General features: G+C 40.0%; 1 protein-coding gene across 1 annotated transcript in view; it reads left to right on the plus strand.

Moving 5' to 3' along the window:
* The first annotated feature begins 1,531 nt into the window (after positions 1–1,531).
* RHOBTB1 (Rho related BTB domain containing 1) overlaps positions 1,532–26,767 on the plus strand; it is a 73,643-nt gene continuing 48,407 nt past the window's right edge. The window contains exon 1 of the mRNA XM_056107944.1: positions 1,532–1,608. The gene's annotated coding sequence lies outside the window, so the exon portion shown is untranslated. The remainder of the gene's footprint in view (positions 1,609–26,767) is intronic.

The following is a 26,767-nucleotide window of genomic DNA, read 5'->3' on the forward strand; positions in this document are numbered from 1 at the left end:
AGTCCTTAGACTACTGACACCTACTTAATCATCTCTTCTGGTATAAATGACTAGGGATTGATTACTTCTGATTCCAAAAACAATTCAGTGAAAAACTGAACTAAAAGCAGGTAGCCTATAATTCCTTTGGAGGTGGGGGCGGGGGGGGGGGGGGGGGGGGAAGGGATGGAAACCACTGAATTTCTCTGCATGCTGATTTTTGGGAGATTGAGAACTTTAGAACTTAAACCTCTGGAGGGAATCTAAAGGTAGGGAAGAGGCAGAATACCCAATGGACTGCTTTCATCCGGGGATCCTAGGAAAGGATAGTTAATATTCCAACTGTGAAACTGATGATGATGATGTCTTGGACGAATGAAAATGACAGAGAAGGGTTGGGGGTTTTTTTTGGTTGTTGTTGTTTTTTCTCTCCATGTGTTTGGGCAGGGGGCAGGCAGGAGTATACCAAAAAGCAATCACCCTTGATGAAATATAGGTTCCCTTTCCTGCAGTCCGTAAATCCCTCTGGAACTCCTTCCTTGAGAACTTCTAGGGGGCTAGGGACGCAATGTGTGCCAGTCCCGTCCTAGTTCTCGGTACAAGTCGGCTCGACAAAGGTTTGCCAAACGAACAAAGCCGCTCGGGTAGCCTTAAGGTTAGCTGTGTATTGGAATGTTTTTGGCCCCTGGCTACCTCTCTCTCAAAAGTGTGTGTGTGTGCTGGGCGGGGTGGGCGTGGGAATCTGACCGCTGGAGCGGGCGGGACTGCAAGCTCCTTGAGGGTCAGAAACCGGGTCGGTCGCGTTCACTGCCACCGGCACAGGTCTTGGCCGGGAGACCACCCGTAGGCATTGCGTGGGTCCCTGTGTCAAGTGGGTTTGCATCGCAGCGCGGAAACCGTCCCGGCTCCCGGCTCCGGGCTCTCGGTCCAGCGCAAGGGCGCGGCTGCAGGAGTGGGCCCACGTCCCGACCCCCGGGAGAACGGCCTCGAGTCCATCTCCGGCGGGAGGTGGCAGACGGGCCGCCCCGGGACGGGGGCTGGCCGGAGGGGGGTGGGCAGCGGGACGCCCGGGGGGAGGCGGGGCCGCGCGGCCCAAGTCGGCGGCCGGGCTCGGTCCGGAACCGAAGCCCGAGTCCCCCCGGGGCGCGCGCGGACTCGCAAGGGGCCCGGGCCGGAGGGGAGCGGCGGGGCCCGACGGCCGGGCCTGGCCCCCGCCCTGCGCCCGCTGGCCGCCCGGCTTCATGAATGAAACCCAATCGCGGCCCAGAAATAGCCGCGAGGCCGCTGACGTCACGCGCGGCGGGTGGGCGCGGGGCGCTCGCGGCCGGCGGCGCCCGGGCCGGGGCCGGGGCGGGGCGAGGGGCTGCGCGCGGCAGGGGCGGGCGGCTGGAAGGAGGCCGGGGCCGTCGCGGGGACAGCGGGCGGCGGCGGCGCGGGCGAGCCCGCGGGCGAGGCAGTGCCATGCTGCCTTTGTGCAGAGCTGGGTGGCGGCGGGCGGCGCGCCGCGCGCAGGGGCTCGGCACACCCGAGGCCGCGCGCAGCCGGGGCTGCTGCTGAGCGGCGGGGCCCCCGGCCCCCGGCCCCCGGCCCCCGGAGGCGGAGAGAGCTCGCGTCCCGCTCGGTTCCAGGGTAGGTTCTGTGTCGCGAGCGCGCCGAGGCAGGAAACTTCTGCGAGCCGCCGCCGCCCGGCCCGGCCGCAGCCCCGCGGGGGGCTTCGGGGCGCGGGGTCCCCCGGGCTGCGCCACGAGGCGGCAGAGTCCCCGGGGAGAGCCCGGGCACCGAGCCGCCGGGCAGCCGCCCTCTCCGCTCGGCCCCCGTCCGAGGAGGGCGCGGGAGACCCCTGGGAGCGCCCGCACCGCCGCGCCCCGAACTTGGAGCCGAGCAGATGCACAACAGGCGCGCCCCGCCGGCTGCCGGGCGAGGAGGGGCGATGCCGGGCTGTCGGGGGGGCTCTTTCCCCTCGAAGGCGAGCGGTGGGGGGCGTGGGGACCCTCGAGGGGAGCGTCGGCGACCCCTTCGGTGCTTTGCACCGGTCAGCCCGCGGTGCGGCGATCCCCGCCCCCAGGCCAGTGTCTGCGGAGTCTGTTGTGAGTTGCTGTGACAACAGCAGCAGCTGCCATTAGGGGCTTGCAAAACTTCCCTTCCCTGGTCTTTGTCTGCTCGGCCTCGAGGGTGTGCGAAGGGAGTGCGGGGGGGGGGGGGGACCTCCAGACCTGGGAACAGCAGCCCCCCGAGAAGCAAGTGGAAGGCGTAACTGCGTAAAAATGCTTCTTTGGATTCTGCTCCCGGCACTATCAAACATCTCGACTGAGGAGCAGTGTCAATATTTAGACTTGGACAAGCCAGAAAGTTAGAAGGGAGCGCCCAGCGCAAGCTTTTGACTTGGCTTGGCACGTCAGCACACAAGCTGTGCCTTTCGAGCTGACTGTACACATTTGTTGTGTGTGTGTGGGGTGGGGGGTGCATGGAGGTTGACATGTACACAGAATCACCCAGCTCTAGGAAGGTAGGAGCAGAAGCATTTCCTTGACTTTGAACTTCCCCCAACCTGTGCTATTCACGAAGCTCTATTGAACCCTCGCCAGATGCTCGATTGGAGGTTTCACTACTTTGGGGCTCCCCCAAACCCAAGTGGAATCCTACATACCTACACTGTGCTTGGTATCCTCTCTGTACTGCAAAACTTCAGGCTGTCTTCTCACTTATCAGTAGATATAAATAGGCAATGGGCTATGTTTGTCTGAGTTTTCCTAAATATGCACTGATAAGTTTGTTTACAAACACTCTTTAGAAACTTGAAATCATATTTCATTACAAATAACCGTGTAGATGCTTGAGAGTCACCGTCTGCTAGAAAATACATCCAAGTTCGTTTCTGAATAACTCCAACGCCTGCGCACTGTTCTGCAGGTGAATGGAAGCAAAGATCATTACATTAAGGTTTCCTGAGATTCCTGATCATAATTGAGCATAATAGATAAAAGAAGCTAAAACTAGTTCATCTCAGTGTGAAAGGCTTAGGAAATAATGAAAGCCCAGTCAGAATGCTTCTAAAAATTGCCCTTTCATTCTTCCCCCCAAATTGCGAGGGTAGTGTAGACATATATGTAAGGTTGTGTGTATTCGTAGAGAGAGGAGTAGAACCCTACCTAGTCTGGTGCAGATAGCTTCATAAACTAATGCATTAGCTCTGCTATTATCATTTAATAGGAAAAAGAATCATGCCGTGTTTTAGTTATAATATTTTCTAAAAATACGATTTTGTAGAAATAGCTTGCCCATATCTGTGACTTCTTGTCCGCATAGTTCATTCTTCTCAAGGCCAAATTCTTTTTTTTTGTATCATCCACAAATGCTCAGAAACATATTTTCATAAATGCTACAAAATATTAACCTAGCTGTTTCAGGATATATTTGACCCAACTGTACTTTAGCACAGGCACTTAGTGAAAGTTAAGCAGATTCTGTCCTTTATGGGAAGGGAGAAAAGAAAACATGTCCGCTGAAATTTTCAGTGACTCCCGTCCACTCCTGATAAGCTGCAGGACTGACAGTCTTTCTCTCTTTCGCTAGGTAAGTCTAGCTCTCAGAGGGTGCTCCATTCTTCACTTCCTGCAAGTGAGGTCAGTGTCTTTGTGCTAACCCATGATCGTATATTTGTGAAATTTTGTGCCTAATTCTGAGTATGCATTTCTGAGCACATTCCCTAGTCATTTGTCTTGGAACTGTTTGTCTTTGTCACTTTTATGGGCCCAAGTATAACCATCACAAATTAATGATTATTATGTCTATTTATTTTGTGTAAAATGACACAAAGAATCATGGTCATTGGATTAATCTGTCCTTTGTAAAACTTTTGGGGGAGGAGGGATTGGAGGTTAGAGTGAATCTAGAATAGTTAAGGATATTAAGGATCTTAAATATCAGTTACTACTGATAACTAAGAATTTACTCCCTAATTTTAGCACTCTGTCACTGGAAAACTTAAATATGATAGTTAATTTTTTTTAGTATGAACCAAAGTTTGGGTAATGTGTGTCCTCAAAAAAAAAATTCTGTGAGGTTAAACCTCTCCCTTGATTTCCAGGTGACACGGAATTAGAAATTTTGAGTGGTTACATAGTATATTAAATTCCTGCTTCTAATAAGTCAGAAAAAATGGTTTTTTTTTTATTACAACTTACTCTAAAACCTAAAACTCTTCCTTCTCAAAAAGGGAAACTAGAGGCCCAAAATATGACCTCCCTAAGATAACATTCAATGGTCCAGCTATTGCAAAGGAATTAATTTCATCCTCGTAACTGAAACAGTGACAATAACACATATTCATGTGTACTTTCTAGCATGGCACTGTCAAACACATAAGAGAATTTTTATCATGAGATAACATTGTTTCGGATGGGGTTCAGAGTACACATCCCAATGCTTCTAGCAATACACATCACGGGGGTACACTCCCAATGTTACTAGGCCTGGCAGTGCCAAACTGGACTCCTGCATTGTGGTGCTGCTGGGCTGGCGGTTTTACAGGGAAAGGCAGCAGTCACTGTTTTTAAGGATTTCATAAACAGATTCAAAAGGGAGTATATTAAACATTCATGTGTGAAAGATTAGAGAATAAATCAAGATCACACATGCCAAAAGACTGAATCGGGAAGTTAGTCAATGTTGCATTTATGAGTTGAGCATTTTCCACTTTGTGGGATTACTTTTCAATTCCATATATGTGTGGAAAACTTTTCCCAGGCACATATTTTGTCTGGATAAATGATAAATGAGTGAGATTTTAGGAAAAGACAAAATGTGGAATTTAAACCCACGTGGGAGTGATTATGCAGTCATCTAGAACCACTGAATTGCAGTATATAGAACTCAGAACCAACGGGAGGGCTTCAAAAGCATTGTAACAAAATTGTGAGCTGTTTGAATCTGCATAGCCTCTTTTTTTAAAGCTTTACAATTTGGCATGATGCTTAAAAGCATGGGTTCCTTTTGGAACTTCAGTTTTAAATGTGCTGTGTAGGTAGATTTGGATACATTATAGATAAATCCCAACTAAAGTTCTGAAAATGTCCAATATATAAAGATTCATCAGTTCATTTTTGGTTCTTGTCTGGATTGACAGCACTCTTTTCTCTCAGTTCCCTACTTTTGGCAGAATGATTTACAGCAAATGTTACTCCTTCTGAGGAGTATTTTTTAAAAAGGCGGGGAGAGGTAATAATAATGAAATGAAATGAGGAGCAAATCCTAAAAAAAATCCTTAATATATTGCTTTGTAAAAATTTATTAATAACCCCAATTCAAGCTAACAAACACTCTATACATTTAATTAGTTGAGATTTTAAATACCCAAAAGGATGTTATGAGTTATTCTGTAATAGCTTTTTTTTTCTATAAAGTTGTTGTATTATATATTACCACCAGCTAAGTTATAAGAGCACTTTTATATTGGAAAGATCCAATTGCTTGTTAAAACCTCGCTATCAACTGACATTTGATTAACTGTGATAATGGTTATCACAAAATGTCAATGTAGTGCTATAAACTTACATAATGCAAAGTGTAAAAACATGTTCTCGTTCTATTATATTTGCACTGAAGAAGAACTTAGCAGAGAGAGATAGGATAGTGGACCGGGCACTTCCCTTGCCCACTGCTGACCTGGGTTCAGTTCCCAGCATCCTGTGATCCCTTGAGTCCTACCTAGAGTGACCTCTGAGTACATGGCTAGGAGTAAATCCTGAGAACTGTCGGATGTGACCAAAATCAAACGAAGACAAACAAAAAAACCCTTAGACTTACCATGGTGTCAGTAATAATAAATTAACAGTCATTTATTTGATTTATTTTTAACTTCAGAAGTTTGGTTAGTATACTTGAATTATTTCAAAGCATGTCTGTAAACATTTGAAATACTAAACAACACATATCATTGTTAAGTTGATCTTACTTTTAGGAAGCCAGTATCTTTTTTTAAGACCTCACTGGCTACTTGTAATAGGATTCAAAGAGGATAGGGATAGGAATTTTATTCTTGTGTTCGTCTTCCATCCACCCCGCACTCCGCCCCCCAGGATTCTTACCAACCCCACAATACAGAAACAAAACATTTTAAAGAGGGAAAGAAAATTAAGTTCTAGAAAGTGGAGTATGTAGAAAGGGCCAGGTAATGAGGAGAGAGTGTGTGAGAGCTGTGGAGAAAGGGAAGGGAAAAAGGAACGTTTTGGTAGAGAGGACGTAAACAGTCATGCAAATGGATGTATATAGATTGGTTATTTATATATTAGTATCAAATTTGTTTCGAGTTCTTTTTTGTTCAGAAGCAAAGTAAAACCACTTCCTCCTCTTCCTAGAATCTTTTGTTTCTTGTGCACAGCGGACAGAAATGGAAAATAAAGACCCTGAAATGAAATGCGGATATGACAGCTTTCCAGATGCCTTGGACATCCCTAGCTTCTCACACCCTCCAACTATTGGGTCAAGCACTTCAGCATGTCTCTGCTATGATTTTATATACCTAGGGGTGAATTAGAAAGTTTTATAAAGAAAGATGCCAGTAGCTCCAGAAGTAATTACATTTCTCCATTTGCACCTGACCTTATTTATTAGAATGGCAAGTTCCCAGTGCTGATGAGGATACTTTCTTGACTTCCATCCTTCTGTGGATAAATTTTCTTTGAATTGTTACCCAATCATTGTCAGAACCCCCTTTGAACTCTGTAATGACAATAGCAAAACTTAGTATGCTCCTACTGAATGCCAAACTCTTTACTGTTACAGTTAATACTTATTAACTTATAAGTTTTAGTTGTACAAAGGCAAAAAAGGGATATTTATTGATTATAATAGGAGGCCCTACTTTGGTTTATATGCATATATCCCTAAGAACTTTACTAATAATTGTTTTAAATAAACTCTTAAGTGGGGAAAACTCCTTTATTTCAGTCTAGGTTACTCCAACACTTTTCAGTTGGTGGCAATATGGAAATCGAATTAGTGGTTCTGGTAGGCATTTTATTTTTAAAGTAACCTGAACCAGGTAGTAAGTATACTTGTTTGGACAAATGCTAACTCTTTAGGTCATTTGTAATATATTTTAACGAAAACCATAATCCTAAATAGTGAGCCATGGAGAGTTGAGTCAGAAAGGTCCTGAGGATACTTAGTAAAACTTCATGGAGATAAAAAGAAATGCCACCCAGAGACATAATGTAGCTCACCCACTCTCATAGTTAATCAGTAACACAGCAGGAACTGAATCCAGGTTTCCAAGTCCCAGCCCAGAGCTGGATTCTATTACGTAACACTGCCAGCAGTGTCAGTCTTTTAACTCACCAACTTAGCCAACGTTACAATTAGTATAAATAAATCTGAAGCCCAAAGTACACCCAGATATGGGTGACAAAAAATGCCAGCAAAATAGAGATACGGTAGGCACTAGAAGACCCCCTCACTTATCTGCAGTGACACCTGTAGAGAATAATCATTTGCTCTTACTCAACACAATCGTCCTCTGCTCTGATCCCTTCCAAGCTGTCTGTTTTGAATACTCTATTTTAATAACACTTGAGGCTTTTCCCGTTTTGTCCATGGAGCTCTGACTTTTGAGTAACTGTGTAACTTGCATAAGTACCTCATTGGACCTCATTTTGCTTATCTGTAAAGTGAGGACAACATGGCCTTACTTGGTGGTTTATGCAGATGTTATAAAACCACTCATGTGTAGAACACATTAGAAGCCCACAATAAAGGTCAATTTTCTTCTTAGCCTTCTAGAGTATCTCAAGGAAAAAATGTTATGATACATTAGAGTAGCTATCAGTTCCCACTAATTTTACTGGAGTAACTTGAGGGAAGGTTAGAGTAATATTTTTCTAGGGTAACAACAGACTTGTTGATCTCTCCAGGTCTAGTCACAGTTACCTTTAGGTTTGCAAGATTTGCTTAGATGATTTCATGGTTTCCGTTTCTCTCACCAACTAGTCTTAAGCTCCTCTTGGAGATTTGTAGCTCTCGTTTCCCTCCAGACACTCTTTGTGTATCAAACATGTTTTCCACATAGGCCATTGCTTCTCAAAGGAACTCCTATATTTTCAACCAGACTACTCACAAATATTTCAAGAGACTATTATTGCCAGTAGAACATTTTTGCTTTCCATTTCACAACTTGTGATACATTCCTTCCATCATTTCGGCTAACTCTGATATTGAGTATTTTCCACATGCGGCCTTCTCTCTTCTTTCTGTCTTGCACTACAGACTGATGCATTGACCGGGCAAGCATAAGCCCTACAATTTCCCTCTTCCACCCTCAGCACTTGATAACTACTCTGGCCTAAATTATATCTCTGGGAAGTGTTTCATCACACTCCTCTCCCCAGCTGCCACACTTTGTCATGTGGCACATGATGCCCTGCTTTGGAATTTTGGAACCAAGTCTTTGGCAACTTGTCCTATTCATTACATGCATGGAGAAAAGCTATTTCTGGGAATTCTTTTCTTTCTTTAGCACTTTTTAAAATTAATAACCCAAGTGGCTACATTAGAGTTGATTTTCCTCCTAGCAGTTTCCCTTTTACAAATGGATTGTACAAATGTACAGTACAAGACAAGTGTGCTTTTGAGTTTAGAGGTAGAATTGTTTCATCCCTGGGTTTTTTTTTTTTTTGGCTTGGTTCATTTTTGTTTTAGGACCAGCTCTGCCTATGCTCAGGGCTTCTCCCAACTTGGAGAGTCACTCTTTGTATTTATGAGTCACTCAGGTGAACATGCGGTTCCAGGGATTAAACCCAGGGCTCCGACATGCAAAACATGCACTCCAGCCTTTTAAGCTATCTCTGGCCCTTCCCCCAGTTTTATGAAGGTGCAAGAAAATACTGGATACTTGTATGTCACTGTCACTGTCACTGTCCTCCCATTGTTCACCGATTTGCTCGAACTGGCCAGTGACATTATGAGACTTGCTGTTACTGTGTTTGGCATATCGAATACATCATAGGTAGCTTGTCAGGCTTTGCCGTGCGGGCGAGATACTCTCGATAGCTTGCTGGGCTCTCCGAGAGGGGCAGAAGAACTGAACTTGGGTTGACCAGGTAGACTGTGTGCAAGGCAAACCCCCTACCCGCTGTGCTATCGCTCCAGCCCAGATACTTATATCACGATCACGACCATCCTGTTGTTCATCGATTGCCTCGAGCAGGCCCCAGTAACGTCTCCTTCGTCCTAGCCCTGAGATTTTTTTTTTTTAAAGTGCCATATTCAAGGCTCTTTCAGGGTTAGGAGAATGAGACCCATCATTGTTACTGGTATTTGGCATATTGGGTATACCACTTATATCACTTATATATATATACTTATATATCACAAATTATTTGGTTGTCCCTAACACGAGTATTAATTTCACATTGATTATATAAATTCGGTTCGTATCAAAGAGTTTGCTTTAAACCAGAGCTTCTCAAATGTTTGTTTACATTTAAATCAAATGAAACTTCTGATTCAGAAGTACTGAGGGGAAACCTGAGATTATACATTTTTTTCTATTGAATCACGGGAGATATATTTACAGAGCTTTCATGATTGATTTTCAGTCATGCAGTGATCAAACACCTATCCTTCTACCAGTGTACATTTTCCACTGCCAATGTCCTCAGTATCCCTCCCACTACCCGACATTCCACCCAACACCCTGCCTCTATGGCAGGCATTTTTCTTTTTACTCTCTCTCTCTACTTTGGGCATTATGGTTTGCGATTCAGATCCTGAGAGGCCATCATGTTTGGTCCTTTGACTACTTTCAGCACATATCTTTTTTCTGAGCCATCCCTCCAACCATCATTGACTTAGTGATCCCTTCTTTATCCCAACTGCCTTCTCACCCAGTGCATGAGGCAGGCTTCCAACGGTGGAGCAATCCTCCTGGCCCTCTCTACTGTCCATGGGTGTTAGTCTCATATTATGTTATCTTATATTCCACAAATGAGAGGTTATACATTTCTTATAAGCTCTCCACTGATGTCAATATTGCTGATCTGAGCACAACAACTTTGAATAGTAAGACTCTAAAAGCACAGTTACTTTTACTTCATATTGAAGCTCATTCCTTGTAGTGGCTCCCGCCTTGTTTGCTCACTTGTTTTTTAATTCATAATAGAATGTTAGAAAGTTTTACACACAGAAGGGATATTGACAGAAGTGTGCTCCTAAATTAACCAGCTCTCTGGGGGAGCTGAAGGCAGAGAAAAGGATGCATTTATGTGCATACATAAGTTGATTATAAATTTCACTGACAAAATTTGGGTAGCATACAATTTACAACAAGTAATAAACTATATATAAGACTCTATGGCAAACTCCATTTTACTAAATGGATTCACAGACTGCTTGTTGGTATTTGTTGAACTCATTTTTCATGGTCTGCCTACGATATAATTGATGTAGGTATAATTTTCTTATAAATGTTGGCTGATATTTTCTTTCATGTTAGTAAGTCAAAAGTGAACCACAAAGATATATGTGAGAACTTTTGTATTTATTGAATATATGAATGATTTGTTTGCTGTACCAGGTAAACAGCTTTAAAATTTTAAGGTTATTTCCTTGAATACCCGATGCCCAATGCAGCAGCTACACATAAATACACTTTCAAGTTTAATCTGCTTTGTCACTTCTTTAAATCACTTTCTTAGGATAGTCAGCGAAATAAAAAGAGTGAGCCCTAATGTGAGTGATTGCCAATTTCAGTGGTGTAAATAAGCCAACCATAATCAGTTTCAGGCTGCCAGAATAAATAAGCATGGAGCTGGGAAGTGATGGCACATTAGTTTTCTATTAAAAAACATATTTCTACCATACACATAAAATTGGTTAAATAACCTCACAAATTTTATATGATATTAAGTTAAACAAAATATTAGAAAGAAGTATGTCTCAAACCTTTATTTTAGTTTGATTTATTTAAATTTTAAATACTGTCACAATTTGAAAAGTCCTACAAAAAATAACTGTTCCTTATGGGCTAAAAGGGGCTGACACGTATACTCAACTCACTAGATGGGGACAATTTGATTCAGTGACTGTCAATTATGGCTATGTATATAATAATAACCCGGGATACTTATAACCTACAGTCTTCTTTGATATGTGTTAAGGTCCATAATTCACTTAAAACATTTTTTTCTGAAGTATATCTTGAAGAAAAACAAATCATGAGAATATATTTAATTTTTTTTCATAAACTCAACATACTCACATAGTAAGCACGTAATACAGGAAAAAAACACTGGCTGCTACAAATATTGATGTACGACCCAGCCAAGGAAATTACTCTCCTGACTCTAACATGTTGGATTATTTTTTCCTGCATTTGAATTCTTATACAAATAAAATTTATTTTGTGCCTGGCTTCTTCCTCATAATAGGAGGACAAACTAATGGTTTTATTTATTAAAGTATTTAATAAAAAGACATATATAATTAAAAAATTAAATATTTTAATAAAAATATAATCTTACTTGTAAGTTTCCTAGCAGTTTTAATGAGTAATAGTGTCCTTTTTGTCCTAATAATTGTCCTTTTTAATAGTGTAGTATTTCATTGTGTACAAAGACCTCGGTTTGTTAACATATTCATCCTTTCTAACTGGTAGGTTTCCAGTTATTGGCTATCATGAGTCATGCTGCCACACCTATCTTGTACAGATAGCGATATGTCAAAGTAAGCAAAACAAAATACATCATTGATTCCAATGAGCGATGTCTTAACTGCTTTCTACTCCTCCTTTTATTTTTCATAAATCATAACCAAGGCTATTTTATATATATATGCCTATACTTTAATAACATTCATGAAGCTATATGCTTCCACTTATTGTATATATTCTCCTTTTCAGTACAGGTTCACCAGTTCCCTCTTTTATTAAGACATCTGTACTTGTACACTCTGAATAGAGATGAATTTGGCCTAACATCAATAACACGGAAGAATAATGGACATTTTAGTGATGGAGCCAGAACTAAATTTGGCAACTAATTATTTTAAAAAATAAACTTTGTGGAAGGGCAGTTGTTTCCCTTTGTGTCAATCAAACAAAACTCAACAATGAACCCATAGAATAATCCAAATCCTATTATTTTTTAATTAGTCACTTGAGGTAAGTCAGAGGACTCTTTTATGACATGCAACCTGGAATGTCTCAAAGTGTGACAATTTTATCTGGGAATAACGGAGAAGGAATTTTTCCTAGTGGCTTATTTCTACACCTTATGTTTAGCAGGTTTCGCAGCATTGGTTTCCTCAGAGTACACGGTGTAGTATTTTGTGTGATCAGCCTATTGAGACGTTAGTTTCTTTGAGCTGGGGACGTTGGTGGAGGGATGTAGAGGAAAGTGGACATAGTGAAGAGACGAGTGTTGGAGAATCAGACACCTGAAACTCAGCCATGAATGACTGTGTAACTGTAGCTCACAGTGATTCAACCAAAACTAAAAATCAAGGAAACTGAGAGGGGAAGTTCCAAAATAATATTGTCTGTGAATAGGGCAGTTGCTTAGAATTCGAAGAAAGTTTTCAGGGCAGCAGAGGTACTTACTGTCATTTGAAGAGTTCTCAAAATATGCAGACAGGCATTAGTTTAAATCATGAAAGGAAAATTTATTCTCACACAGATAAGTGTGAGAATAAATTTTGTGTACAGATAGCCCCGCCTACCTCTTCCATGAAATGTCTTGCTAAGACATTTATCATTTAAAGGATGCTTTAAATAAATAATTTACTACAGAACAGAGTAGAAACTTTTCTTCATGAGGATAGTTTTGTCTTGTATTAACATTTTTCATCTTGGGGCCACACCCAGGAGTGTTCCTGGCTCTACACTCCTGGCAGGGGTCAGTGAACCATATGTGGTGTTAGGAATTGAACCTGGGTCAGCTGGTACAAGGCTGACTATCACAACAGGCCAAGGATAGATTTTTGAGCTCCCCTTATCTATATGTAACTAATATTAGCTTTCTCTTATGTACACTTAAAACTTTGTAATCTCTTTAAAGACTTGACCAGTATTTAAATTAGTAATTCTTGATAAAGCTTCTTGATCTTCCCTCAGCCACTCATCACCCATAGGACGACTTTAGGTCCTCCAGAATCGTTGTGTGGAATCTTTCGTTGCCTTACTTCATTGTTAATTTGAAGCAATTGTCAAAGTGTTACATATGTTGGGAATGTGTACACATACATCAAAACTATTGGGTTTAATTAGCTTTCATTGAGCTATCTCCTTTCTAACTGGAAATGTGTTGAATCTGTCTTTCTAGGTATAATTTAAACATTAGATTTGTGAATTGAGTGTGCATCAATATTTATGTATTTGAAATTTTCAAGTATACAAACACATAGCATACATACAAATATCATCATGACTTAATGCAAAGCTGAATTGTACTATATTAGTACAAGTTTGTTACTTTAATTGTACTGTCTTATTACAAGCTAGTTATAATTCTATAATAATTATAGTTACCTTAACTACAGTTGGGGTTGGAGTGATAGCACAGCGGTAGGGCGTTTGCCTTGTGCACAGCCAGCCCAGCCGAGCCAGGTTCGATTTCTCTGCCCCTCTCAGGGATCCTGGCAAGCCACCGAGAGTATTCAATATGCCAAACACAGTAACAAGAAGTCTCACAATGGAGACGTTACTGGGCCCGCTCGAGCAAATCGATGAACAACGGGAGGACAGTGTTTGTTTTTGTTTTAACTACAGTTAATTGCTACTATATATTTCATTGATTATCTCCAAACAATCTCTTTGAATTTCTTATTTCAGTTCCCATAAGTAGTATTACCAGTGAACTCTCAAAATTTCAAAGTCAAGAATTATTCATCATCTACCTGAGATAAAATTGTGTGGCCCAGAGTGTCCACAGTTGGCTCTTTATGTGGTTTAATTTCTAAGTCTGATATTCAGCAAGATGCTGTTAGATTATAATTTTTATAAGCTCTTGAGTGAAAAATAAAAACTTGCTTGATAGTCTCAATATGATTTATAAATATATGGTTTTGAGAAACAACTTATGTACCATTAAAATTCAATTTTTATTAATTGTATTTTGGAATCAGAATTAGCAACCAAACCAAGGAATATATATATATATGTATTTATTACTTTTTAAAAATAAGACAAAATATTTGGAGGTCACGGATGTCAATCAGGGGTGAAGGTACATGCCTTGTACGCATGAGGATCCAAATTCAGACCCTGGTACTACATGATTCCCTGAGTACCACCTAGGGTCCCAGAAGTGCAGCATCATGGGGCCCTAGCATTGAAGTACCCAGGGCAGTTAGCTGTGCAGGGCCAAATATGATCTTCAGGGTCCTTGAGCACTGCTTGGAAGCCTACCCCTAAAAAAAATATAGAATGCCTCTAGTAATATTATAAGCTATCACGAATCACAACCATCTTGTTATTCGTCGATTGCCTCGAGCAGGCCCCAGTAACAATTATAAGCTATAAAAAGGAATAAATTTAAAACAATCTCATGGGTGAATAGAAAATGTATTACGTAGAAGATAGTCAACAAAAGTCTCAACATTGTATGATTCTTAATGAGAAATGTCCAGAATAGACAATTCCATCAAGATAAGAAAGTGGGGGCTGGAGCCATAAGCACAGTGGGGAGGGCGTTTGCCTTGCACGCGGCCGACCTGGGTTTGATTCCCAGCATCCCATATGGTCCCCCGAGCACCGCCAGGAGTAGTTCCTGATTGCATGAGCGAGGAGTAACCCCTGAGCATCACCAGTTGTGATCCAAAAAGCTCCCAAAGCACCAAATAAAGGGGGTTGGGAGGATCCTCCCAGGATTGGGAGATACATGCTGAAAGTCGACTATAGACCAAACATGATTGCCACTCAAGGCCTCTTTTGCAAACCACAGCACCCAAAAGGAGAGAGAGAACAAATGGGAATACTCTGCCACAGAGGCAGGGTGGGATGGGGGGAAGGGAGGTGGGAGAGATACTAGGATCAGTGGTGGTGGAAAATGGGCACTGGTGGAGGGATGGGTACTCGAACATTGTATAATTGAAAATTGAACCCCAAGCAAAAAATTTGTAAGTCTACAATGGTACCTCATCGTGTTTCACTAATAAAAATTTTTTAAAAAATCATAAGCCCCAGTAGAAGTACAGATGCTCCTCAAAAATGAAAAAGATGACCATATGATTCTGCAATTTTATTTTATGTGGATACATAAAAAAATAAAATCACGTATCTACAAAAAAAAGCTCCCCAAAAAATATTTTGCAAGGGTTTTTCAATTTATAACAGTCTTCATAATAGATCACTGAAGGAGGTAATTATCCCTAGTTTGTTGATAAGAAAATATAGAGACAGGAAAATTGAGTAATTTGCTCAGGGTCATATACCAAATACTTTATTATTTACTTTCCTAATTAGTCTCACAATTAGTATGATCTAAATCATATATTTAGATTACTTCTATAGTTGTTTTTAATTCTTAATAAAGATGAGGTAGATCGCTCACAGATAATATTTCTATGCAATTTCATAATCAAAATAACTACTAAAATTGGTTTTATAATTTTCAGATGGTTTGGGTAACCATAATTCTTTCAAATCAGAGTGACCAATTTTTGGTTTTTGAGTTTTCTCTGATTTTTGGCATATATCTTTGAGCAATTTAATGCCTTTTAAAAATCTAAAATAAATTCAGTTTTTTTATTTGAAAAGTTACATACTGAGAAAGCTCACTTTGTGGCTCTGCTTACTTCTGTGCTCACAGTATAACTTAAAGCTTTCATGTTTTTCTGTTCAGGGTAATACAATTATTATTTGATGACCACATCGAATGATTTCTTGATCTGATCATTTAAAAATAGTATCAGGAAACACACATACACGCAGCTACCTGTATTTTGTCCTCCTAAGTCTCTGAGGTCTAAAAAGTAGTTTTATGTTCCCAGTACATACCAAGTCGTCCTAATACAGAAAGTTTTTATTATATTATTTTCTTTCAAGACACTGCATGTGATTTTCTTTTGTAGGGGAGGGGTAGACTCTCAAGTGCGGCTCAGGACTTCCAAAATCCCCACCAGGGATTCTCAGTCAGTGTGGCAGTGTTGGTCAGGTCATGTGATGCTGGGGATTACCTCAACCATCCCAGCAGTGCCGGAGTTGGTTTGTGGGGTGGGGTGGGGGGTGGTGGTGGATCAAGGCTGCAACTCTTGATGTTTGGGGAACCCTGGGAACCCTATAAGCCCGAGCCACACAACTTAACCAATGTACTGTCTTCTGGCTTCTACATGTGAATTTCTATTTTTTCAAAATAATCAATATTTGTGAGGCTTATCATCAACCGTATTTTTCTGTTTTACGTTTTATTTATTTCGCTTTTTTCAGTATGTGTTTTTTCTTTTATTTCTTCCTGCAGTTTTGTCTACTTCACTAGAACACCCTTCCTCCACATCTTCAGGTAATTTCTTGTACTTTTCTGTATCGGATTTTTAATAGGCCATATGTCTCTGTTTACTGCAGTCAGCAAAAAAGTTTCTTGATGACCAATAATGGAAATAGATTCCATATTATACAGAAGTATATGGTCAGATAATCTTAGGCTCTGTAATTGACCCGAGGTAGGGCCACGTTCTGAGTTCTCGAGAGTTCTAATAGCCCACCCACTTCTGCAGTAGACAAGCAGACCTACTCAGAGAGAGGGTTCAAGCAAAGAGAAAGAGAATTTCTAAAGGTGAGATGAGGACAGTCGCAAGGAATGAAACCACTGGAGATCTGTTAACATGCAGTCAGAGATTACACCCGCCATGTCTCTCCCACTTCTTTTCTCATTAACTTCACAGAATCAGTCACTTTTATTGCAGTGTCAAAACTGAAACAACCTGGTTAAATAAGATAGAGAAGGGAAAAAAATCTTTCCATTCTGTGCTCAATGATTTGCATGTGGTCCATCTTCTGCAAGGTCCATCACTGAAACTACTCCCAGGGTGTCCCTGATGAGAATCCTGTTTGCATACCATCCGCGTCAATGCTTTCTCTGGATATTTCCGGGCTGTCTGCAGCTCTTCAGTGACATTAACTTGTCTCCATGGAAGTGATTGGACAAAACTTCTAAATTCTAGTATGTAGCTAATTACTCTTTATCTTAATTCCTAGTACTGTCATGGAATCTGCTATCTGCAAAAAGTAAAGTTAATTTTAGTTAGACGTGGGTAGAAGGGATATCAAAGGCATCTGTTCTTTCATTGCTATATTGCTTTAAAGTCCAGCTAACTGCCTCTTGTGATATGACTCTTTTAGTCACAGATGTAACTCCTTTATTCAAGACTCACTTTCATATTGCTTAAAAATTCTTCTCCATATGTAGTAATTGCATGTGCCTCACTTTTCCATCCTTTTCCATCAAGTAGTGACTCACTAAAAAAAGTCGGGAATTCCTTGAATTGGAATTCCTTGACTTCCTATAGGTGGGGAATCAGCCTGGTCCTTGATCACTGGTGGTTTCCATGGATACTGATATTCTCCTCTTGGGGAACCAAGGCTGGTGTGATACCATCTGTCAGATGCTTCTACCAGGAAGAACCTCACAAATGTTCCACAAGGTTACATCATTAGTTACATCATTAGTCACCACAGATAGTTGAGTTCAAGTTCTCTGCCAGCACACAGGTGAAAGGTTTTTGATATAAGGCATAGTGGCTGAACTTTAATGTTCAGTTGAACAGATACTCACTGAAATCTGCTATGGCCAAGACACTGCAAAATATTTGAGGATTAAATAATAACCATCTCTTGTCAAAAATTTATAATTTTGGTGGGTTGAAAGTAAGAGACATATCATTGTCAATATAATATTGGTAAATATTACAAATCACAATTTGATAAATGATCTGGGAGTGGTGTGATGAAAGAATGTTTTAAGTGCATCCTCTTCCAAAATGTAACTTGTCTATTACTTCGCATCTCTGTTAATTCCCCCCGGTCCAAGCCACATCATGTCCCTCCCAAAGGACTCAAGAGCTTCCTGACCAGGTCTTGTACCTCTGCTTAGATTTCTACCGCACGTTCTCTGACTGCAGTACTAGTGGTACTAGCAAGACCTTTAAAAATGAAAATTGTAGGCATGAAATTCTCTCATGAACATTACTGTAAATGCAGTGCTTCGAGTTTTATAAAAAAGAAAGAAATGGAGTTACTTCTGAGAAATACCTCATAGTAGTGAGATACAGGATCGTTCTAACCCCAAGCACATATAGACAAGTCCAACTCATCCTCAGTTTACCCACCTCATTAACAGCTCATAATAATGATTATCATTGTAGTTTTGTCCCATTCACTAGGCCATTTTATATGCATCATGGATAGTTGCCTGTTCCTATGGGCTGATTCCCCACCTATAGGAAGTCAAGGAATTCCAATTCAAGGAATTCCCGACTTTTTTTAGTGAGTCACTACTTGATGGAAAAGGATGGAAAAGTGAGGCACATGCAATTACTACATATGGAGAAGAATTTTTAAGCAATATGAAAGTGAGTCTTGAATAAAGGAGTTACATCTGTGACTAAAAGAGTCACATCACAAGAGGCAGTTAGCTGGACTTTAAAGCAATATAGCAATGAAAGAACAGATGCCTTTGACTAGTTGACTAGTTACTTAATTCAGCACCTATCAGTCATCTGCGTAAGTTTCACCTAAAGTCCATTCCAGTATGACAGTTACCTAATCCATGCTGAAGTCAGGGTATAAAGATCTAAATGCTGACACATAAAATGCTGGCTATGATTTGTGGGGTTGATTCTCCGCTCTAAGGAGTTTCCTCTACTTTAAAAACGTGCTTTGTTGTTATAGGGGTTACTGGGTGGAGTGACTCAAAATCTATCTCCACATTTCCATGGCATCTCACTGCTTTTAGAATAAAATCCAAACTCTGAGCCATATCAAGGAAAGGTCATATATGACATGGCCTCCTACTGCTTATCTAACCTCTTCACTCCAGTCCTCCTCACAATTAGGTTTTCCAGCCAGCTTTTTTTCCTGTCTTATGACTTGATGCTTTTCATCCGAGGGGTAACAGAAAAAGGTCTTCCCCCAGAGAGACTCCCCGCTTGTCTTTCCTGAAGTCATTCACCCTGTTGTTTGACATCAGTTGTACCCTGTTAAAAGCTCACCTTTCCACCATTGGTCCCAAATTCAGTTCAATTTCCATCTGGTAACCTCAATTTTCTTACCATTGTCTGCGGGTTTATGTTTGGTCCAATCATCTGCTTGGTTTCCTTATAATGCACACATAAGTGAAGTCATCATTATTTGTCCTCCTCCTATTTAACTTTGCTTCATACAGTCCTTTGAGTTCCTCTCATCTTATTATAAATGACAAAATTCCATCACCTGTTTAGCAGATGTATCATATCTGTGTATATCATATCATATCATATCTGTGTATCATATCTCTTCTTTTCCCAATCATCTGTCAATAAATGCCTCACTTGTCTTCATATCCTAGCTATTGAGAATAATACTGTAATAAACACAGTAACAACAAGTCTCAAAATGGAGATGTTACTGGGCCCACTCAGGCAAATCGATGAACAACGGGAAGTCAGTGCTTGTTTGTTTGGACTGTAATAAATATGTATAAAATAAACATATATAGCATTTGGTTTTATTTTATTTATATATAACATTTATTTTTAATATTTTATATGTTAATATATTCTACTTTTATATATTTATATATACTTCATAAAATATATAAGTATATAATATAAGTACACTTTATATAAATAAATATATAAGCGTATAGCACTTCAAGTTGAATCTTTCATGTTCATCAAAATAGATGTCCAAAAAGGGACTGTTAGATTGTGCTGGTGCTGATAATAGTTTTTACAGCTTTATACTATTTCCCATAATGATTCCATCAGTGTACGTTCTCATCAACAATGTACAGGGTTGCATTTTCTCTACATCTTCACCAACGTGTGTTGTTTGCAGTATTTAGATGGGAAGCCATTGTCACAAGGGCGAGAGGATAGCTCATGCTGGTTTGATTTGCATTTTGTAAAATATGCTGGTTTTGATCTGATCTTCATTTTTATAATAATGATACTGAGGAATTTTTTATGCATTTGTATATTTTCAGAAATTCTGCATACTTTTTAATCAGATTTGGTGTTTATTTTGGTTTTAAGTGTTATATTTTACTGTTTCACTATTGCATGAATCTTTATGTATCTTGGATATTGTCTCTTTTGGAATATCTAATGAGCAAAAATCTCCCCATTTAATAAACTATGCTTCTGTTTTGGTGATATTTTCTTTCCCTATTCATAAGCTTTTTAAAATTAAAAAGACATACTCCTAACTTGTTGCTCCTGCAAAACACTTTTTTCTAAACTTTCAAATGTATTGTAAGATTTATAGTTATTTATCTCTCTCGTGTTTCGGGAGGAGAAGTGGACCATCCCCAGTATTTCTCGGGGATTATTCCATACTGTGCTCAGGGTTCACTCCTAGGCATGCTCAGGGAACATATGTGGTTCTGGGGATTGAACCACAGTCTTATCCCTGTACTGTCTCTCAGATCCTGATCTTTTGCATTGTTATGGATATGCCCTGTTGTAATTTCTCCCATTTAATTTCAGATTATGTTTATTGGAAATCATTAGAGATTTATTGATTTACTTTCTTGTCTTTGTGAACCTACGTGAGGGTTCATGAGGTTTTTTTAGCTTTCTTGAAAAACACTGTTTTTCAAGAAATACAAAATACCTTTTTTTTAACTTGGGGAAGAGTTATTATGAGGATATTTTGAGGATACTCACCTACTGAACAGGTTGATACTTAGCTCATGTTAACGATTCATATTTAATCATTTTCCTCACTCCCTACATTGAACATTTTTTAGTGTCTTGTTGCTTCCAGGTATAATTTCTTTTCAGTTTATAGACTTCCCTTTAATGCTTTTCAAGGCCAGAGTAATGATAATTTGTTCCTTTACTTTACATTTGTCTGTATAGGTAAACATCTCCTTAAGTTCTGAATGGTAACCTAGTAGAGTATTATCAGCTGAGAAGCCTTTTCCATTCGCATTTTTAATATATAATGCCTAAATCTTCTATCCCGCAAGTTGCCCACTGGGGGAAAAACCGCAAATAGTCTCAGCAATTTCTGTATCTAGGGTTTATTGTGTTTATCTACTTTTCATGTTCTGTCAATTTTTTTTACTACTTTAATAATTTGTCATGGGGTATGTCTGTTCGGGCTTATTTTGTTTGGAAATAAAAGTTGAGCTTCTTGTATCTGGATGTCTGTTTTCTTCTCAACTTAGAAAAGTTCTCATCTATTAATTTTCCCGCAAATAAGGTTCCTACCTTCTTTCTCTCCCTTTTCTCCCTCTGGGATCCCTGTAATGAAGATATTACTTCTTTGGTAATATGACATAGCCTCTTGCACTATTTTTATATCTTTAAATTCTTTTATTTTTGCTGGTGGTGATCTGTTTCGGCATTTCACAGTGCCCTGTGTCATAGCTTGCTGATCCTGTTGTTGCAGTCTCTATTGATGAGCCACCTATTATATTTTTAGCTTAGCTACTATGTTCCTTAGTTCGGTTATTTCTATTTGAATTTTTGTCTGAAATTTTCTCAGTCTTCATTATACTGCTCACTTTGCCGAAGAATTGCCTTTATTTTATTTTATTTTATTAAATGTCAGTAAGACAATTACGTTTAACACTTTTCTCAGGTAAGTTACCTAGGTCAATTAATTAGTGATAGTTTTGGTCTTCAGCTTTTAGCTGTTGCCTTTAAGTGTTCTTCGGGCTCTTGATGTTGTTATTCTTGTTCCAACATTTGTAGTTGATTTCTTTTGTCTCTTCATTTTGTTTGAAGCTCTATATTACTTTTTTATGTTGAGCTCAACCACTTTCTTTCCTTGACTTGATGTGTGGTCTTAGACTATAGACTGCAGTAAGATAGTATAAAATATATACTGTAAAAACTCAAGTGATTGCTAAAGATGTCCAGGAGTTTAAGCCTCCTTAGAGGTTGTGGGTGTCTGAACTAAGAGGAAGATATGTAACCATTGTCTCCTGTAGGCCAGTTCCTCAGTCAGAGCCTTTGCGGCAACAATGGGTAAGCACTGGCACCTGAACTAGGACCTGCTTCAGTCAGCAGGTTCTGCAACCTGTATTTCCCTCTGCCTTGCAGGCTGTGCAGCAGAGCAACTAGTTGGACTATGCACACACCACTGTCCCAAGAGCTATCTGAGACAGCTATGTTTCAGGGTCTGCGTACACTTTCTGTAAAGGGACAACCTTGCAAGCAGACCTTTTTATGTTCTGTCTTGGAAGTTGTGACCCTCAGAGAGATGTAGAGTTAGGAGATCACTGCAACTGCAACAACATCCACAGGGCTGGAGCGATAGCACAGTGGGGAGGGCGTTTGCCTTGAATGAGGCCAACCCGGGTTGGATCCCCAGCATCCCATATGCCCCCCCCCCCCACCAGCACCGGCAGGAGCAATTCATGAGTGCAGAGCTAGGAGTAACTCCTATGCATCAATGGGTGTGACCCAAAAAGCAAGAAAATTAAAAAATAAAACAACATCCACAAACAGAGATTTCCACGGAGGCCCTGCTGTCAGGGACTGGGCGCTTTAAGCTCTGATTAGAGATGAATGTAATCCAATGATGGTGCAGAGATGAATGGAATAGGTGATTTGCACACACAGTAACCCATTGCAGAGAGGAGTCTAGTGTGATGGCCTGCTCCCAGCATGTTCCACTAACTTGGTCTTCTCTAACAGATGGAATGGCAGCCATATATATATGGAAATTGTTGGTCCAAGCTGTCAGTGACTAGCTTGGACAGGAGCAACCCCAGTAGGTTAAGAACAGTCTGGTGATCTCAGACAATCTAGTGGGCGAGGAGTGGAGCTCCTTGCTTGATTTCTAGCAGTGTGAAGTCTGCCTTTTCTGGTATTTACCTGCTCACCCAGCACTCAGCTGTGCATCTGTTCCCCAGTATCCTGTTGTTCAGATGATGGAACTCGCCTTTCCACACCTGGTTCTCTGAGCCCAATTCACAGGTAATAGGACCCGCAATATTGACATAAGACTGAAGAATCTTACTGAAGGGCTCCATGTGGCAGCTATCTGTCCCTCTCTTGAGTCAGTGTCTCCTTGGGATTACAAGTGAAATTATGTCACAACTTTTCCTACCCCCTCTGATGTTTCCTTCCACTTTTCCTTGTAAAAAGGACTGATCGTCCAATTATCTGTGTCCGTTTAAGATACTGTTGTTTTTCAGCAGTCATTTTTTTTGTATGTATGAGTAGGCTGTGAGCTGGGTGGCCTTAGTACTCTGTTATCTTGCAGGAAATCTTCACTTCCTCCTCCCACCTGTTATTTTCTCTCTGAACAACCTTTCATTTTGTGCTTCTTTTTTAAGAAACCACATTTATGATGACAATGTTTAAGTATTTAGTTATTTCTCCTCATCTAGTGTGAGGTCCGTGAGGCAAGCAAGAACCACGCCTGGCTGCTTCATTACTGTCATCAATGAGCATGGCTCTCACTGATCATTCAGCCTAAATTTCTGGGTCCTGACAGTGGAAAAAGTATTTCAGCACGTGGACCAAGGACATGAAAAACACTTTTGAACATAAGTATCATAAAATGCAAAGTTTTCAAAAGAACAGGTCAAGTGTCCTGTTTATAGATTTGAGTATTCCACATGTAGTCTAGAAAGTATTCTACTTTTGTGGTTCTGAATCTACCCTGGAATTTGTATGACTTTTTTAAACTGTTCTTTATCTCTTATCTCTTCTTTATTTTTCAGTAGGGGCAAATGTTTTAAGGAGATTGAATGGAAAAACAGTGTATTTCCAATTCTGCCTCATCTTTTCCACTGACATTGAGTTTTTGAAAAATAAAGTGGTCATATGTAAGTTTTCATTTGCATAGAAGTCTGATGAAGATAATGATAATTTTTTTCTCACTCTATTCCTCTCTCTCCCTCCTTCCCTCCTCTGTCCCTCCTCCTATCCCTCCCTCCCTCCCTCCCTATTTTGTAAAATTTAAAAATTTTTATAAAGATGTTCATAATAACCAACTACATTCAATATTTCAACACCAATCCCACCACCATTACACCTTCCCACCACAAATATTTCGAAGTTTTCCACCACCACTCAAGCTTGTCCCACAGGTAGATGCTAAATAATTTATCTTGTATTGCTTGTTATGAATAGTATGAGATGTTGCGTGGACGCAAAAGTGGCCACATACTCCTGGAATTCTAAAATTTTAAATAATTGGGTTCCAGAGGCATTTCTCTAGCGTTCTGCTCTCTTCTGAGATTCATTTGTGAGTCTCTGGATCATGGCCATTAATGTGCTTAAATGGCACCCAGAAGCAGTTTGTGGCCATGACTCCCAGGAAACCAGAAGGGTGGGGAGATGGGCCTCCTTTCTTTTTTTTCCTTCCTTTCCTTCCTTCCTTCCCTCTTTCCTTCCTTCTTTACTTCCTCCCTCTTTCTTTCTTTCTTTCTTTCTTTCTTTTTTTTCCTTTCTTTCTTTCTTTTTTTTTTAATTTTTATTAGTGAGACATCATGAGGTACAGTTGTAGACTTACAAAATTTTGTGCTAGGGTTTCAATTATACAATGAGATAATGATAATTTTTAAAGGAATATCTATGTTTTGTGTATTCCTAGACCTAGATGTGGTACCTTTCCTGGTACTTAATCTGTTCTCTTTCTCACTCAAAACTTTCAATATAGGGGGCTGGAGCGATAGCACAGCGGGTAGGATGTTTGCCTTGCATGTGGCCGACCCAGGTTCGATCTCCAGCATCCCATATGGTCCCCCAAGCACCGCCAGGAACAATTCCTGAGTTCATTGCCAGGAATAATCCTGTGCATTGCCGGGTGTGACCCAAAAAGCAAACAAGCAAACAAACAAACCTTTCAATATAAAAAATATTGTTGATCTTTATCGTCAAGATAGTTTTCTCTAGAACTTACTGTCTCTTTCCCAGCTCTTGATCCATTTTTTATTAGAGCTGAGATATTTACATTATGTGGAAATTATCTCATGCCTGCTTAGAATGAAAAGAGCACAGAATAATGAAATCTGCATGGTTGAATCTTGGTTATTTACCACTTATTTTTCAACTCCTAACACTTTCTTCTTTGTCAAAATATATAATTAACAGGTTTTCTTTACAAGATAACTTTTTAATATACTAAAAATTGTTCCACTAATATTTTAATTACCAATTAAATTATTTCTTAAAATTAAGATTATATGCTATTTTGGCAGACAGAAAAATTGAGTGGCTATGCAATAGTATATGAATAACAAAACGGAACTACAAGAACAAAACCCCTGCTATGGGTCTTAGATTTTTTTTGTCTTTAAGCAGACTGTTCACCATCGTTGATGAAATAGTAACTGTAACAAGAGACATGGCAGAAATGATAGTAAGAGGCAATATATTCCAAGGGTGGTATGATTCAGAGTAGTTAAGAGATGCCAAATGAGGTATCTTGGGTAAATGATAAACTTTTCCCTCCCGCCACTCACCCTTCTTAATACCTGAGTATCTAATATTAGAAGAGGCTTACACTCTCACTTTAATTCAGATAGCGGCCCTTTATATAATCACATGCACCTGTTTGCAACAAGCATGAAGTCCATCTCTCACAGTACACCCTCCCCAAATTAATAAATTACGGGCAGGACTCTGGCAGTCATGTAATGTGACTAAGAGAATAAATGTGCAGGCCACTTCCTGAGAGCCTATTTCAAGAGGGGGTGGGAGATACTATGCAGGTTGTCATCTCACAGACTGATGGTGGGATGGGAACGGAAATGAATGAAAAAGATCAGGCCAGATAAGGTCGTATTTGACTATGCCATAAGCAAAAGCTTGTGATAAGTCTAGGGAGAAAGTCACAGAAGTATTTGATGATTATTTGGTGCACAAATTAGGTAGTTTGAAGGTGTTATCATGGGGAAAAATTAAAAGACAACAGCTACCATTCCCTGCTTTGCTAATATAGAAGGGGACAATGAATAAGTTAATGAATGTGTACGCATATAAATGGACATGTATATATTTTAATTGCTTCTCTCAGGATTATTTATTGATACAGAAGATTTAAAAATAGAGTATGAGAAGGCAGGATAGTTAGAAAATGTTTTGAGAGGCAGTAACATCTGAAAAAAGTTTTAAGCCATGGATTTGTCAGGTAGATGACAAATGGTGGAAGGTTGGCAGAGAAAATTGTGTTGCAAAGGTGCTGAGGTAGCATATACTATTTAGAATTTGAAATGCTGTTTGTGTGGTTAAAGACTGGTGAATTAATTTAATATTTCTACTATAACATACCAAAGTTACTAACATTTTAATGACTTAAACCAACACAAATTTAGTGTTTTTTAATTCTAGAGGTTAAAAATCTGAAATGGTCTCATGGAACGAAAATCAAGGTGTTGACAGGTTGTGTTCCTGCTGGCAGCGCTAGAGGATTATCCATTTCCTTACCTTTTCCAGGTTCTAAAGGTCACCTGCATTCCTTGGCATGTGGCCCTTCCAACTCCAAACACCAACAGTGTAGCATCGTCATTTCTCTCTCTTACTCAGAATTTCTACCCCTTGCTTCCCCGTTTACATAATACTTGTGTTTACTTGGGTGTGTACCCTTATATTCCAGGATAATTTTTTTACAGTACAGTCAGATGATAAGCAGATG

The sequence above is a fragment of the Sorex fumeus genome, unplaced genomic scaffold (genome assembly GCF_029834395.1).
Source record: "Sorex fumeus unplaced genomic scaffold, SorFum_2.1 ptg000183l, whole genome shotgun sequence".
NCBI classification, from domain to species: Eukaryota; Metazoa; Chordata; class Mammalia; order Eulipotyphla; family Soricidae; genus Sorex; species Sorex fumeus.